Raw genomic sequence first — 15,376 nt, 5'->3', positions numbered from 1 at the left:
CAGTCCTGAATATTCATTGGAAGGACTGATGCTGAAGCTCCGATACTTCGGCCACCTGATGCGAAGAACTGACTCCTTGGAAAAGACCCTGATTCTGGGAAAGACAGAAGGCAGGAGAAGGGAATGACAGAAGATGAGATGGTTGGATGGCATCACCAACTCAATGGACGTGAGTTTGAGCAAACTCCAGGAGACAGTGAAGGACAGGAAAGCCTGGCGAGCTATAGTCCATGGGGCTGAAAAAGAGTCAGACACAACTTAGTGACTGAACAACAGCAAAGTCCTTGTGTTTATGTGGGTTATACCTAGTGATATTTAACACATGAAAAATTAACACTAAAATGTATCTGTGATTATTTAATATAATCTGAAACCCTTCATAAGTTAATGAGTGATTTTCATGAAAAATAAGAATAGCTTAAAAATAGTAAATAGCTAAATTCTGGTGTCTGCTTCTGATCTAATTTATTATGATATCAAATATTAGCCTCTGGAAAACTCCATGATACTCTGGTGAGATAAAGACAGTAAAAAAGGCAAATAATGACTCAGTAGTATTACAAAAGAACTCTTTAACTTTGTGTACCGGAAAAGGTCTCTGTGTACCAAAAGATACATGGACTCTACTTTGAGAATCACTTTATCAGAACAAGAATTTCTGTCTAAAGAAATAAGCAAGGATATCCTGTTTGCTTTTTATGTCCTTTGAGCTTGAGTGCTCAGGCTTCAGAAATCAACTAACCACTAACACTGTTACAAAAGAGACGGTGATAAGGAAGAAAACACCAGCAAGATATCAAGAACTGATTTATTAAAACTTTTTTTTTCCTCTTTGGCTTGACAGTTACAGAAAAATAAATCCTCTGCTCTGGGAAGTTTATTCCAGAAAATTTGGGGCCTAAGAAAGATTCAAAATTGAAGCTAACTCTACACATGCTTCATTATTTGATTTCTGTATCTTCAATTATAGTTATGTCTGGTGATTAAATCTGATATCTGCTGTGCCTGGGCTCAATTTATTATATTAAAAAGTTTTTCTTTTTTTTTCTGACAAGAATGATAGTTCAATTTCTGTATGAGAATATGAGCTAACAGGCTTTTCCCCAAACTTCTCTCGGGAATTCAGTTTGATCTGTTTCCTTCCTGCTCTTCAGAGCCCTATACCATCATTTTTCTTTTATCACCTTACTTTATTACATTCACAAATAAAATCTGCACACATTCATAAATGTCATTTCATACATGTGAACTTCTCTTTTGTTTGCCTCTTTCAACTTTTTATCCCCTTAATCTTTTGTGACATTTCCCTTCCCAATAGCCCCCAGTAATTAATTTATTCTTCATATTTATTTCCATGTTCCATAATAATATACCTCCTATATACACATAAACATATACAGTTAAAAGTACAATTTGTTTTCCAAAAATAATTATCATAATACCTATATCTTTCTGTATCTTCCTTTTGTTTCACTCTGTAATTATCCATGGGGAATACCAACAAAAGAATGAGTATATTTTTAATTAATCAGTAATAAGGGTTGCATAACATTTTAAGTTTATCCAACCATTTTATTATCTTGTTATGGGCATTGCCATTGCTGCTAATTAGTTTTTTGTTAATTAATCACTTTTACTATTTTACATTCTTGCTACCCTGAACAATGCTGAAATACCAATACGTATCCTTGATGACATATATACTAGCACTTTCATGTTTACAGGGAAAAAGGACAGACCCCCAAAGTGGAACTGCTGGGTTAATAGGTTTATAAGTTAAAAAAATTAATAGAAGTTGCAGATTGCTTTTTCAGAAGGGATGTAGAATTCACACTTCCATCATCAAGGCATAAGAATATCCTTACACTTGTTAAAAGTGTAAAATTTTATACTTACTAAATTTTAAAAATCTGACTAGTATAAAATAATTTCTTATTACATTACTTAGGAGTTTGAACGTATTTTTATAAACTTTGACAAATTTTTGAAGAGTTTTTTTGCAAAAAAATCTACTTACACTTTTTTGCATACTTTCCTATGAGTTCTTATAGCAGGATTTCACATGGTATTCTTCTTGCATAGAGCTTCAGCTGTGACTGCAGTTCTGAGAACAGTAGGTGCTATCCTCACATTTCAAATCAAAAGGCCACTTTTTCTATACAGGTCTTAAAAAGGAGGTATCAGAAACTGCTTTTGCAATAAATGTTAAACCATCATCCACATCGAGGATCTATACAAAGAGCATCAAAAGTTCAAGAGACCAGCAATAGAGGACATTGCAAGTATTAGAGAAAAAGTGCTTCTCCTTCCCCAACGCCAAGCAAGGAAGCTTTGATAATGGTTAGACACATATTAGAGAAGGCAGTGGCACCCCACTCCTGTACTCTTGCCTGGAAAATCCCACGGATGGAGGAGCCTGGTGGGCTGTGGTCCATGGGGTCGATAAGAGTCGGACATGACTGAGCGACTTCACTTTCACTTTTCACTTTCATGCATTGGAGAAGGAGATGGCAACCCACTCCAGTGTTCTTGCATGGAGAATCCCAGGGACGGGGAAGCCTGGTGGGCTGCCGTCTATGGGGTCGCACAGAGTCGGACACGACTGAAGCAACTTAGCAGCAGCAGCAGCAGACACATGTCGCCTGGAATTTGAGGGATACAGAGATCAGCATGTGACTCACACTAAGAAGTGTGAAGCAGAGAGACTGGCTAGAACGGCATGCCCCTGCTGGGCAGAACTGAGACAACAATGGAATTTCCTACAAGCTAGATTAGATCCCTATGTCAGAAATCCAGTCTCCAGGTATTTTAAAAGATGAAAATAGCTAAACGGAGGATGCGCCATGAGGAGCCACAATCTGGCCTGGGGAACCCTTGACTGCCTAAGATGGGACAAATCCAGTATCGGGTCCAAAAATAAGCAACACAATGTCCCTCAAGAGAAAAAGCTGCCATTTTAACATCTGTCTCTCCCAGCTGTGCCAACACAAGACACAACTGTTCAACTTGTCTTGCCCCTGAGTCCCACTCCTGCCCTGTGCTTCAATCCTGGAGGACCTTAAAAGCAGTTTTGGGAGCAGGGGAAGTGGAAGGGAGCAGACAGGAGCACGTAGGCCAGGTGAGGACATAGAAAAAAGATGATCACGCCCCTATACTGGTTTCCTTAGAAGAAATTTTTTTCTGACTTTTCTGAATGATTATTGATTTACTTTACTTTTCATTATTATTATTTCATTATTTTTATTATTTTTTACTATTATTTCATACTTCATTATTATTGTTTTTCATTATTATTATGGCTATATCTGTATAGTGAAATAGTGGTAGATAAATATGATTTAGATAAATGCAAGATTTTGTACTGCTCTCATTTTTGGCTTGGATAGCAGTTTCCTAAGAATTTACTACATTATACATAAATAATTGAATTAATTAAGTGACTAATAGAGGGTCATTTGTATAACAGAGGTTGACAAAATATATGATCCAAATCCAAAAGAATGAAAAGTATCTGCTTATAATACACTACATTTGAATCTTTACTGATACGCCACTCTACTTTTTTTTCCTGTGAGTAGCTATCTATCTTTATGTAAGAAATACTGTTTCACTTCTAATACTTTATCATATGTTTTAATATGCACCAGACAAGTCCTCCTTCATCAATCTCATTCAATATAGGCAGTCCGTATTTTACACAATACTGCGCTAACTATAAAGCATGCAGCTAAAGCTGTATTCTCAAAATGCACAGCTTCTCAGTTACCAAGAAACTAGCCAAAGTAAGGACACAGTTCCAGTATATACAAGTTTGAATTAATACCACACAACGCAGAGTAGAAATACCTATTCCTCCAGTTTCCATCCATACATTCTGTTGGATAAATTTTGAAATGCATCAAGTTATAAAACTCATAGATTAATTGGGAAATAATAGCCGTATCTTTTAACACTGTATCAGAATTATTTTAACAAATAAAAAATAATTAGTAAAGTTGCCAGTTCTAAAACAAAAATACACAACATAATATTTGAGGCTCTGTCAAATAAAAACTCTATCTGATGGAACTGGAAGTTAAACTTCATTAGTCCATGGAGGCTTTTTCTCTGCTGTTGGGAACAGGCATCTTCTAACCATTATAATCTGATCAGCGTGCTTCTTAACTGCTCTGAAATGTTCAAGGCACAGAAACAGATTTCAAGTAATAGATCTTGATCTGTATGGGACAAAGGACTTCATGGGAAAATATCTGAATGGAAAACAAGTCTGATAGAGCAGCATGCTATGCTATGCTAAGTCACTTCAGTCGTGTCCAACTCTGTGCGACCCCATAGACAGGAGCCCACCAGGCTCCCCCGTCCCTGGGATTCTCCAGGCAAGAGTACTGGAGTGGGGTGCCATTGCCTTCTCCAATGCATGAAAGTGAAAAGTGAAAGGGAAGTCGCTCAGTCGTGTCCGACCCCCAGCGACCCCATGGACTGCAGCCCAATAGGCTCCTCCGTCCATGGGATTTTCCAAGCAAGAGTACTGGAGTGGGGCGCCATTGCCTTCTCCAGATAGAGCAGCATAGCCTGAATTGAAAGAACAACAATGTTTTCAGGGTGAGTATGAGGCTGGGATCACCATCCCCTAACACTGCTCCTAGGGAGGCCTCTGTCTAAGGAAGAGAATGATGGAGGAACATGGATGACTCTATCAGCGGTCCAACCTACCCACTATGAGAAAACAAGTGAAAAGACTAGACACATAAAGAAAAAACTTTTTTTCTGCTGATGGTCAGAGGAAAAAAATAAACATCAAAAATGAAGATTGTGTGGGGCAACACTTAAAATTACATGATCAATACCCTTGAGGAACAGAGGCCAGGGCTGACCAGAGGCATGGACACTGGAAAAGTTCTCCATAACTGCAAGAAAAAAGTTCTGTTCACATCAGAATTTTGCCTCTCCAAGGACTTCCAGAAGAAATTACTCAGGAAAATTGCAAAAGGGAAATAACCTGCACTTCCTGTAAGTCAAGAAAGTACTAACTTACAGATTTCAGTTCTAGCATATTGCTATAAAGGAGCAACTAGGAAACAAATGGATGACCCAAAAATCTATAGTTTTCCCAGATGTGATATGATGATATTATGCTAAATTAACCGGAATGTTCTGTTCCTCTGCCTTCTTTAACTCCAGTGGCAACTTTTCCCTCAAGGGACATTTGGCAATGTCTGGAGACCTTTTTGTTTGTCACACCTGAGGGTGGGTGCTAGTGGGTAGAGGACAGTGACGCTGTTGTATATGGTAAAATACGGAGGACACTCTCTCACAACAAGGAATGATCTAGTCCCAGATGACTCTAGCATCAAGGCTGAGAGATCCTAGTTTAAGACATTTATTCCCTCACTGTCCCAACCTCCTTAGTCTACAACCTCAGTACGTGTGTCATGTCACTTTTAAGGGACATTCTGCAAGTGTCATACAACAGACAGAAACATAAAACAGACCTTGTGATTATTTCATTTCTTGTTAATATACACCACTTCTCACTAACACTTTCTCGTGCTTTTGAATATATTTGTGTCACTCTCCTGGGTTAATCCATGACAGATACATACTATCTTTAAAAACTTGGTCATCCATCAACTCTGAAAAAAATAAACTTCATGTGAAAAAACAAATTGGTTGCAATTATAGCTCCATCCAGTCCCCTGGCAAATATCTGTAATGCTGATATAGTACTTCTGATAAGTGTTTCCCCAAATGCATCTCTTCAGCAACATTAGAAATAATAACTGAAAGAAATGGGTCTTTCCAGTTTCATTAACTGGAGAGTATTTTAAATCAAATTTATTGCTAGAATATTTGTAATGCCCAAACATTTGATATGTATAACTTGTATATTTCTCTGCTAGATACCATGTTAAAAAGGATTAACAGATGGGCATGCCATTAAACATAGGATTGTTTTTTTTTTTTTTCTGAAACGCCAATTAATGAAGAGAAGCAATTAAATAGCTGTTAGGAGAAGCTGCCTGGGATACTTGGTGTATTTATCCAAAGCTATCTCCTCACCCACCCCCGCCCCCCTCCCCCCACCGTTGCAGATCGTTATCTATATATAAATATTTGGGTTCAGGCTTTGTGAAAAGAGCAAGTTTTAATATCTCAACTATCTTTCTGGTAAGAGATGAAGAATCATAGTTGACTCTTAGTATGAAGAGTAACCTTGAAATGTTTTTGCTCATGCATCAAGACTCCGTTCATGCATAAGTATGCCAAGAGAGTACTCAAGGTAGCTGTTTTTGTCTTCCTTGACTGCTGGGTGTTATTACCCAAATCAAGCACATTAAACATACTGTGGAGGAGATAGGAAAGGAAATGAACCTCTAAGTATGTTTTTAAAGCTATTTTTAACTTGGCAGTCTTCTAACGGGGAATCATTTTTCTTTTGAAGAGCAAAGGATGGTCAGTATCAGTTATTTGTCAGAATGTGAGTTGAAAAGAATATATGATAGGCACTTGATTTTGAAAGCAATTCTGTTTGTGAAAAATAAAAATCATTTTACAATGAAAACTTTTTTATACCGTAGATAAGATTACTCTAATTCAGATACTACATAATGTCAAAGCATTCAAAAGATGGCTAGAATTTTGGGCAGAAATGCAACAGCTTTTGAGTAATGAAAAACTCTTGGCTTACATGATAGAGAGTAAACTAAACGGCAAGAGTAATTTCATGAATGTGGCAAAATAAATGCTTTTAATCTTATCTAGATACTCATAAATTATTTGACACAATATCAAGTTAATCATTCTGTTTACAGGAAGATGATGTTTTAAATACAAGGGAACTTGTTTTCCTTCCTAGTAAAATGCAAGATAAGAGAACAATCTTTCTATTGTGCTGCAGTGGAGTGATTAGAATGAGAAAATACGTATACTACTGAAAAAGAATCTGACTTTTATTTTCTGAAGAAAATTAACAAAAATGATGCTATTGATTCTACCAAAGTTTGTTTCTCCTGATGACTTGAGATTTCAAAGTATATTGGAAAAACTTGACTTTGGTCTAGGATTCTGGCTAGCATTCAGACTCTCCTAATGTTGTGAAATCTTATAAGACAGTGTAAACTAATAGGAGATTAAATTTATTCCCATTATGCAATTGTAAGACCATTAATTCATAGCTGATTTTGTAACTAAAACTCACTTTCCCCACCCAGACTCTATTTACAGAGTAGAAACTCTACTTCACGTAAAAACAGTCCAGGGATACTGGGCCCTGACTGCGCCTTCCTTGGCTTATCTGTAGGATGAAAGCTTTGTGCCTCGTTGTGACAATGAGAAAGCCCAAAGTAAATTAAAAATGGCTAAGAGGATGTCTAGCATATGAATCTGATATAGGATCTGTCATGTTCTATGACTGGTTTGAAACAGGGGAAAATTCAGAAGTTTGTAGTTACCCAGTTCAGAAGAGTTGAGACAACTGGTGATACAGTAGAAGCCTGGGCTTGCAATAAAGAAGCTTCAACAGTATGATGCCCTTGAGATTAGAGTTCATGGACAATGTCAGAAAAACTTTAGGGATATTTGCCTGATAATTACAACTCTAAGTTAGCTCAGAGACTGTAAGCACAGATATGCAGATTAATGGATTAAGACTAATCTACCTGATGGCAGTTGAGGTCAGCAGAGAAATACAGGCCAGAAAGCAGAGCAAAGCTCCATCTCTCTGAGACCAGAATGTATTTAACCTTCCTCTATATCCAGACACTATTTCAGAAAGGACCAGGGAAGCAGAGACTGACCGCTAAAGGGAAAGAAAGAGACCTGATGAGGAGTGAGGGCTCTAAAGTGACTATAGGAAACTTTTTTAAACATTAAGAAACTGAAATATTCTTAACTGTCAAGTTTATTTTTTTTTTTTCTGCAAAAAAGTCTGATGAATGCATCATCAGATCAGATCAGTCGCTCAGTCATGTCCGACTCTTTGCGACTTCATGAATCGCAGCACGCCAGGTGTCCCTGTCCATCACCAACTCCCGGAGTTCACCCAGACTCACATCCATCGAGTCAGTGATGCCATCCAGCCATCTCATCCTCTGTCGTCCCCTTCTCCTCTTACCCCCAATCCCTCCCAGCATCAGAGTCTTTTCCAATGAGTCAACTCTTCGCATGAGGTGGCCAAAGTACTGGAGTTTCAGCTTTAGCATCATTCCTTCCAAAGAAATCCCAGGGCTGATCTCCTTCAGAATGGACTGGTTGGATCTCCTTGCAGTCCAAGGGACTCTCAAGAGTCTTCTCCAACACCACAGTTCAAAGCATAAATTCTTCAGTGCTCAGCCTTCTTCACAGTCCAACTCTCACATCCATACATGACCACTGGAAAAACCATAGCCTTGACTAGACGAACCTCTGTTGGCAAAGTAATGTCTCTGCTTTTGAATATGCTATCTAGGTTGGTCATAACTTTCCTTCCAAGGAGTAAGCATCTTTTAATTTCATGGCTGCAAGCACCATCTGCAGTGATTTTTGAGCCCAGAAAAATAAAGTCTGACACTGTTTCCACTGTTTCCCCATCTATTTCCATGAAGTGATGGGACAAGATGCCATGATCTTCGTTTTCTGAATGTTGAGCTTTAAGCCAAGTTTTTCACTCTCCACTTTCACTTTCATCAAGAGGCTTTTGAGTTCCTCTTCACTTTCTGCCATAAGGGTGGTGTCATCTGCATATCTGAGGTTATTGATATTTCTCCCAGCAATCTGGATTCCAGCTTGTGTTTCTTCCAGTCCAGCGTTTCTCATGATGTACTCTGCATATAAGTTAAATAAACAGGGTGACAATATACAGCCTTGACGAACTCCTTTTCCTATTTGGAACCAGTCTGTTGTTCCATGTCCAGTCATAACTGTTGCTTCCTGACCTGCATACAAATTTCTCAAGAGGCAGACCAGGTGGTCTGGTATTCCCATCTCTTGAAGAACTTTCCACAGTTTATTGTGATCCATACAATCAAAGGCTTTGGCATAGCCAATAAAGCAGAAATAGATGTTTTTCTGGAACTCTCTTGCTTTTTCCATGATCCAGCGGATGCTGGCAATTTGATCTCTGGTTCCTCTGCCTTTTCTAAAACCAACTTGAATATCAGGAAGTTCACAGTTGACATATTGCTGAAGCCTGGCTTGGAGAATTTTGAGCATTACTTTACTAGCGTTGTGAGATGGGTGCAGTTGTGCAGTAGTTTGAGCTTTCTTTGGGATTGGAATGAAAACTGACCTTTTCCAGTCCTGTGTAACTGAATACATCATCAGTTACAGAAAAATTAATGCTTTGTTTTTGTATGCAAACTTACCCAGTTTTAATTCATAAAAATCATATTCCATTTTACTGAAACTATTTAATCACTGTAGATGGTGACTGCAGCCATGAACTTAAAAAGTGCTTGCTCCTTGGAAGAAAAGCTATGACCAACCTAGACACCATATTAAAAAGCAGAGACATTACTTTGCCAACAAAGGTCTGTCTAGTCAAGGCTATGGTTTTTCCAATAGTCATGTATGGATGTGAGAGTTGGACCATAAAGAAAGCTGAGCACCGAAGAATTGATGCTTTTGAACTGTGGTATCAGAGAAGACTCTTGAGAGTCCCTTGGACTGCAAGGAGATCCAACCAGTCCTTCCTAAAGGAAATCAGTTCTGAATATTCATTGGAAGGCCTGATGCTGAAGCTGAAACTCCAATACTTTGTCCACCTGATGCGAAGAGCTGACTCATTGGAAAAGATCCTGATGCTGGGAAAGATTGAAAGTGGGACGAGAAGGGCACAACAGAGGAAGAGATGGTTGGATGGCATCACCGATGCGATGGACATGAGTTTGAGTAAGCTCTGGGAGTTGATGATGGATAGGGAAGCCTGGCGTAATGCAGACCATGTCTGACCACAAAGAGTCAGACATGACTGAGTTCAGTCGAACTGAACTGATTTTAATAAATGCCTTTCATACCTCTTGGCAAAGCAGTTTCCTCTGCCTCTCTTTCATCTGAATTTTTACATTAGAATCTTTAATTGAATTAATTTTGCTCTTATTTAAGATCTATTCTTTTCCCAAACACCTAACCAATTGTTCTACGTTTTTGCACTGAATAACTCAACCCTGACTCACTGATTAATACTTCTACTTAATACATATTAAATTACCTAAAATAATTTATTTTTTCTCAAATTACCTATTTATATTTTCATACTGATTTAATAATTATAGTTTCAGGATATGTTTTAATATCTAAGATGGCTAATCACATTCAACGTTGTTCTTTTTCCTTGTACTTAGATATTTTCCACTTTTTTTCATGTAAATAAATTTTGAAATCATCTTGCCAAGATTTAAAAGGAAAACACCAATATCATTTTGACTGAAATTGGGTTAAATTGGTGCTTTAATTATTTTTCTTCATCTGCAATGTGGCATATCTCTACATTTATGTATTTTTCACATGTGTCTGCGTAATGTATTTATTGGTTTGTGTGTTGTTTGCACATACAGGTCACACTAGGGTTTTTTTTTTTTTTTTAAGATAATAGTTATATTCCTTCTCATTTATTTTCTGTTGTATTTGTACTGGTACATAGGAACTGTATTAATTTGCTGTATATTTTTACATACATAGTCATATGCAGAGCTCTTAACAGTTGTAACAGTTTTATGAGTGAACTGCTTTGACTTTTCAGTTGGTTCATGTATTTTACTTAGAATCACTTCCTAGTTTACACTAGACTTTCCCTGTTTCTTTCTGTCCCAAAGCAAAAATCAGTGCTGCTCCTGCCTGCCTTAATGACAGGGTGCGTTTTTAGCTCGCAGTCACAGTGCTCTCTTCTCCATGGACCTCAAGGATGACAGTGTGTATTGAAACAAAACAAACAATGTCAGAGATATGTATTCCTTATACATATTAAGTGTAATAGTTAACATTATCTGTGCTTGAAAAAATCAATTAAATGAGATTATATATTCCAGCAGTTTCCAAACAGTGCCTGACAACCATAAACTATAATTTGTGGTATCAGAGCAAGTGATAAAATACACAAACAGCCTATGTTCTGATGAAAGACTCTATTGCTTCCAACAGATCAGCCATTGCTTGTAGTTTGAAGACTGAAAATAACTTCTTTTGAGAGTAAACCAGGTACAGGTATTCCAGGTAGCCTCAGCATCTGGAAGGAGCCAGCCAATATCTCCTTAATTCGATCTACCTGAGTAGGAGTAGGTACTCAGGGAGAACTTAATCCTTTGAGAGGAAACATTTTTTTTCTTGACCTCATAAGTACCAGATACTCTTAATTAGTAAGAACTTCTCCTGCCACAATATTTGCATGCAGGGGGAAGACCTTCAGAGAAACAGGAGGAAGGTGTGTGTTATCCCCTTTCCTGTGCAGGTTCCCTGGAATCAGATTCAGGGGTTCTGCCTATTTAGGTGAGCCCTGTTTCCACAATGCTGAAGGCATCAGGAGCTTTCCGTGGTTACCATCCCTAGGACTCCTATAGAGTCCCCCACAGGCTTGTTGTCAGTTGCCTTTCCTTTCTTCCTGCCTTTTATCGCAGAGTCATTGACCTGATGCTGCTTTAGCTGAGATAAAATAACTATACCTGTAGATATTCACAGGGGTCTGAGTGGGAGGCTTGACATCATAGTAACTTGGGAAAACAGATAAAAGGTGGAGCTGGAAAACAGCAGCGCACACAAGCTGCAACTTTATTTGGAGTTGCTATAGTTGAACAACAAAGGAACCAGGTTGACTCATTTGGTTTCAATTGTACTGGAGCGATGGGGTTATTTTAGTGTGTGCCCTAGCTCTTCTTTCCAGAGCATCAGATAGAAATGGATTGGTTCAAACCCTAGTGAATACATTTGGTTCATAACACAGTTTGCCTTTAAATCAAATTTATAGTTGCCTAAAACAGACTCTCCAACTGTGCAGAAGTCATATAAGTAGCAGTTGGAATGATAAGAGTACTTTTGCCATTCATTCAAAAGCACGTAAGTGGCTAAAGATACACTTTTCAATTGTTCTCTATCCTACTGAGACTATTGTAAGGCTTCACTTTCTCCTCAATTACACTAAAATGATGCACTTTTGTCTGCTGCTGTTTTGAATCCCTATTATCTCTAAATGTGTTTCCCTGTAATACTAAAAGGTGTCAAGTAAAACACCAGAGAGCTCAAAAGGTTGTTGTTTCTTTCCCTTTCTTACATCCTCCCCCTTACCTTTTTTTTTCCTTCCTTTTCTGATGAGTCTCAGGTATTGTTGTTGTTTTAGTCCCTCAGCAGACCCCATGGACTATAGTCCATCTGGCTCCTCTGTCCATGGGATTCTTGCTTCATTCTTCCATAGCAATGGTTGTCAGCTAGGGAAATTTTGCTCATAGGGGACATTTGGCAACATGTGGAGGTACTCTTTAGTTGTCACAACTGTATGAGGGTTGCTATTGGCCACTGGGTGAAGGTCAGAAATGTTGCTAAACATTCTACATTGCATGGCACAGCCCTCACATCAGAGATTTATCCACTGCATGTGACAATAGGGTCAAAAACCCCTAAGAGAAATAAGATTGATCAGGATTAACTTTTACATGATTCTTAGAGATGATGAATTCACATGTTTTTACTATATGACTTTTTAATTTAAATAGGGCGGGGGGGGGGGGCGGGTAGTGCCCACAGAGGACTTCTACAGACAGAACTTTCCATGAAGTCATTTTTGTTGTTCAGTTGCTAAGTCATGTCTGACTCTTTTGTGACCTCATGGACTGTAGCCTGCCAGGCTCTTCTGTCCATGGGATTTCCCAGGCAAGAACACTGGAGTGGATTAATGGATCATTAAAATTCTTACTTTTTTATTAAATCCATTACTAGATTTATCAAGGTCTGAGTTCACTTTTTTATTTCATAGTCTCCTCTTATATATCCACTGATGTGTCTAACTGAAAGATTTTCTTCTGATAGAAAAATAGCACTAAAATTCCTTGAAATTACATTTATCTAGCAAGGGTAATATTTAAAACAATTCTAAGTTTTAAATGTTTCTCAAAGTAATACATATTTATGTATAGTTTAATTCTATTAGTGTAAAATAATAAAACCTATGTAGTTAATTTCATATATTTATATTTTTTCTAGTTACACTTGAATTTCATTTTTGGTTTTAATATTTTTACTTTTCATTCTTATTTTTTACAAAGGTTCAGACAAAAAATTTCAGTCTTTGAAATTTTAAATAAAACTTACCTACTGTTACAGACTGAATGTTTGTATCACTCCTGAAAGTTGTATGTTGAAACCCTAATCCTCAGTATGATGGTATTTGGAGATGAGGCTTTTGGGAGGTAATTAGGTCATGAGATTGGAGCCCTTTTGATGAGGTTAGTGACCCTGTAAGAAGACACAAGACAGAATTGCTTGTTTTCTCTCTCTCTGTGTGTATCTTTCAGTCTTTCTCTGTGTGTCTGCCTCCGTCTCTCTATATGCATTTTAGAAACAGTTTGTCAATCAGGTTGTATCAGAGACTAGAAAAGAATGCAGAAATAGATTAGTAGACAACAAAAAACCAATATGATAATGCAGAAAAAGCATAAGGAAAGAGATGCTAACCCAGAGGTGAATATCACAGTTATTTCCTTAATCATTCTAGAACCATTCTTGACTAACAAACTCCCTGAGGAATGATTGGTGCTTCATCCAGAATAATCTCATATATCAATACAGTATTGTCAATTAATTTTTAAATTCACAAGTGTCTACTCAGTGTTGAACATGTTCCAAACAATGATCTGGATGCTGAGGGTCCAAAATGAAAATGAAGATATTAATAGATATATTTCTTGCTCCTTCAGTTTATATTTTGTTTTAATAGTACTTGTTTGACATATGAATTATTTAACAAACTAGAGTTTATCTCATAGTTTGAGATGTCATTCTCAACTAAATTTTGTGTTTACATCTTAAATAGAAAAAAAAAAAACACTTCAGTGTTGGATAGGGGAAAAGTGAACAGTGTGGACCTTGCTGATTTTTCATAGTCACTACTACCCTAAGTGGGTAAAACTGCTCAGAATAGTTCCTAAAACAACATCATTTCATTGGGATACGCTCCTAGATTGAAGGACACAAATACAGCTTCCTGTTTTTTGGAAGTTTCTTTTTGTTCTTGCAGTACTTCAATCATTATAAAAAGAAAACATTTAAGTAACTGAAACAAAAATAGGTATAGTCAGGTTTGGATGTAAAAGGAAAAGAGAATACATAAAGATAGCTAAGTTATTGACAGTACTATTGAAAGATGGTTTTAAAATTTTCCCATCCTTTTAAGATTTAGTAAAGATTTAGTTTTAGGTTTAATATAGTTGGTTTGAGTACTAAAATATTTTGTAGACACTGCAGTTCCAGTGTGCTATATTGAAATGGAAGTCTGGGGTATATTACAGTTTCAAATATATACTAAGAGGTAACACTATACCCTTGGGCTACCCGGGTGGCTCAGCAGTGAAGAATCTGCCTGCAATGCAGGAGCCATGGGTTCAATGCCTGGATCAGGACGATCCCCTGGAGGTGGGTATGGCAACCCACTCCAGTATTCTTGCCTGGAGAATCCCATGGACAGAGGAGTCAGGTGGGCTACAGTCCACAAGGTTGCAGAGTCAGATGTGACCAAAATGACTAAGCACACACCAACACTGCCCTTTCAGAATCAACAAATCAATGCCAACAAAGAAGCAAACAGGGGGAAAAAAAAGAAAAACGAGGAGCTTGGAAAGATAAAGATAGAAGAGGGAAGAGGCTAGACAGCTGCCAAGAAGGGAAGACCTTCCTTTTCCAACCTCAACAATCTTTTCATCTGTAGCAAGATCTGGATGTGACATATTGCTTTTTGTAACTTAATCACATTAAACCTATTGTGCTTTGCATAATGATCATTCCCTAAATGAAGACATTGTTTAAGGTAAAAGAAATACGAATTAAGTCGTGAAACTGATTTAACATTCTTGAAATCATCAGGAGCCTTTGCTAGAAGTCATCATTGATCTTATATGACCAGAGGGAAAGAAAACAATAAAGGATCAAGAATTTTTAATCAATAATATAATAATAATAACTAAATAATAAGAGAATAACAATTGTTGATTTCTCTCAAAAGGGAACCTGGGATACTTAAGGGCAGGGGAAAAGACAGAACAAGTCATTATACATTCAAAGAGATTATCTTGATAAATTTATCTATTCTTCCTATGGTAAAATCGACAGACATAATCTCAGGAGCTCTGAAAAGTAAGTGAAATAATTCAGTTCAGCAAAACTATACTAATTGAAATAGATATGTAAGAAATATAGAACT

General features: G+C 37.4%; 1 long non-coding RNA gene across 1 annotated transcript; it reads right to left on the bottom strand.

Annotated features, from left to right (window-relative positions):
- Positions 1-794: 794 nt before the first annotated feature.
- LOC147371386 (uncharacterized) lies at positions 795-12,772 on the bottom strand. The gene is made up of 2 exons (XR_015164738.1): positions 12,253-12,772; positions 795-2,642 (listed from the first exon to the last, which is right to left on the bottom strand). It is a non-coding gene; the product is annotated as an uncharacterized LOC147371386 (long non-coding RNA).
- Between the last annotated feature and the right edge of the window lie 2,604 nt (positions 12,773-15,376).

Source organism: Bos grunniens, chromosome 5 (genome assembly GCF_055505025.1).
Source record: "Bos grunniens cultivar Pamir isolate PY7600 chromosome 5, Bosgru_T2T1.0, whole genome shotgun sequence".
Lineage (NCBI taxonomy): Eukaryota > Metazoa > Chordata > Mammalia > Artiodactyla > Bovidae > Bos > Bos grunniens.
Note: the sequence above shows the minus strand (reverse complement) of the source record. Positions and strands in the feature narration are given on the sequence as shown.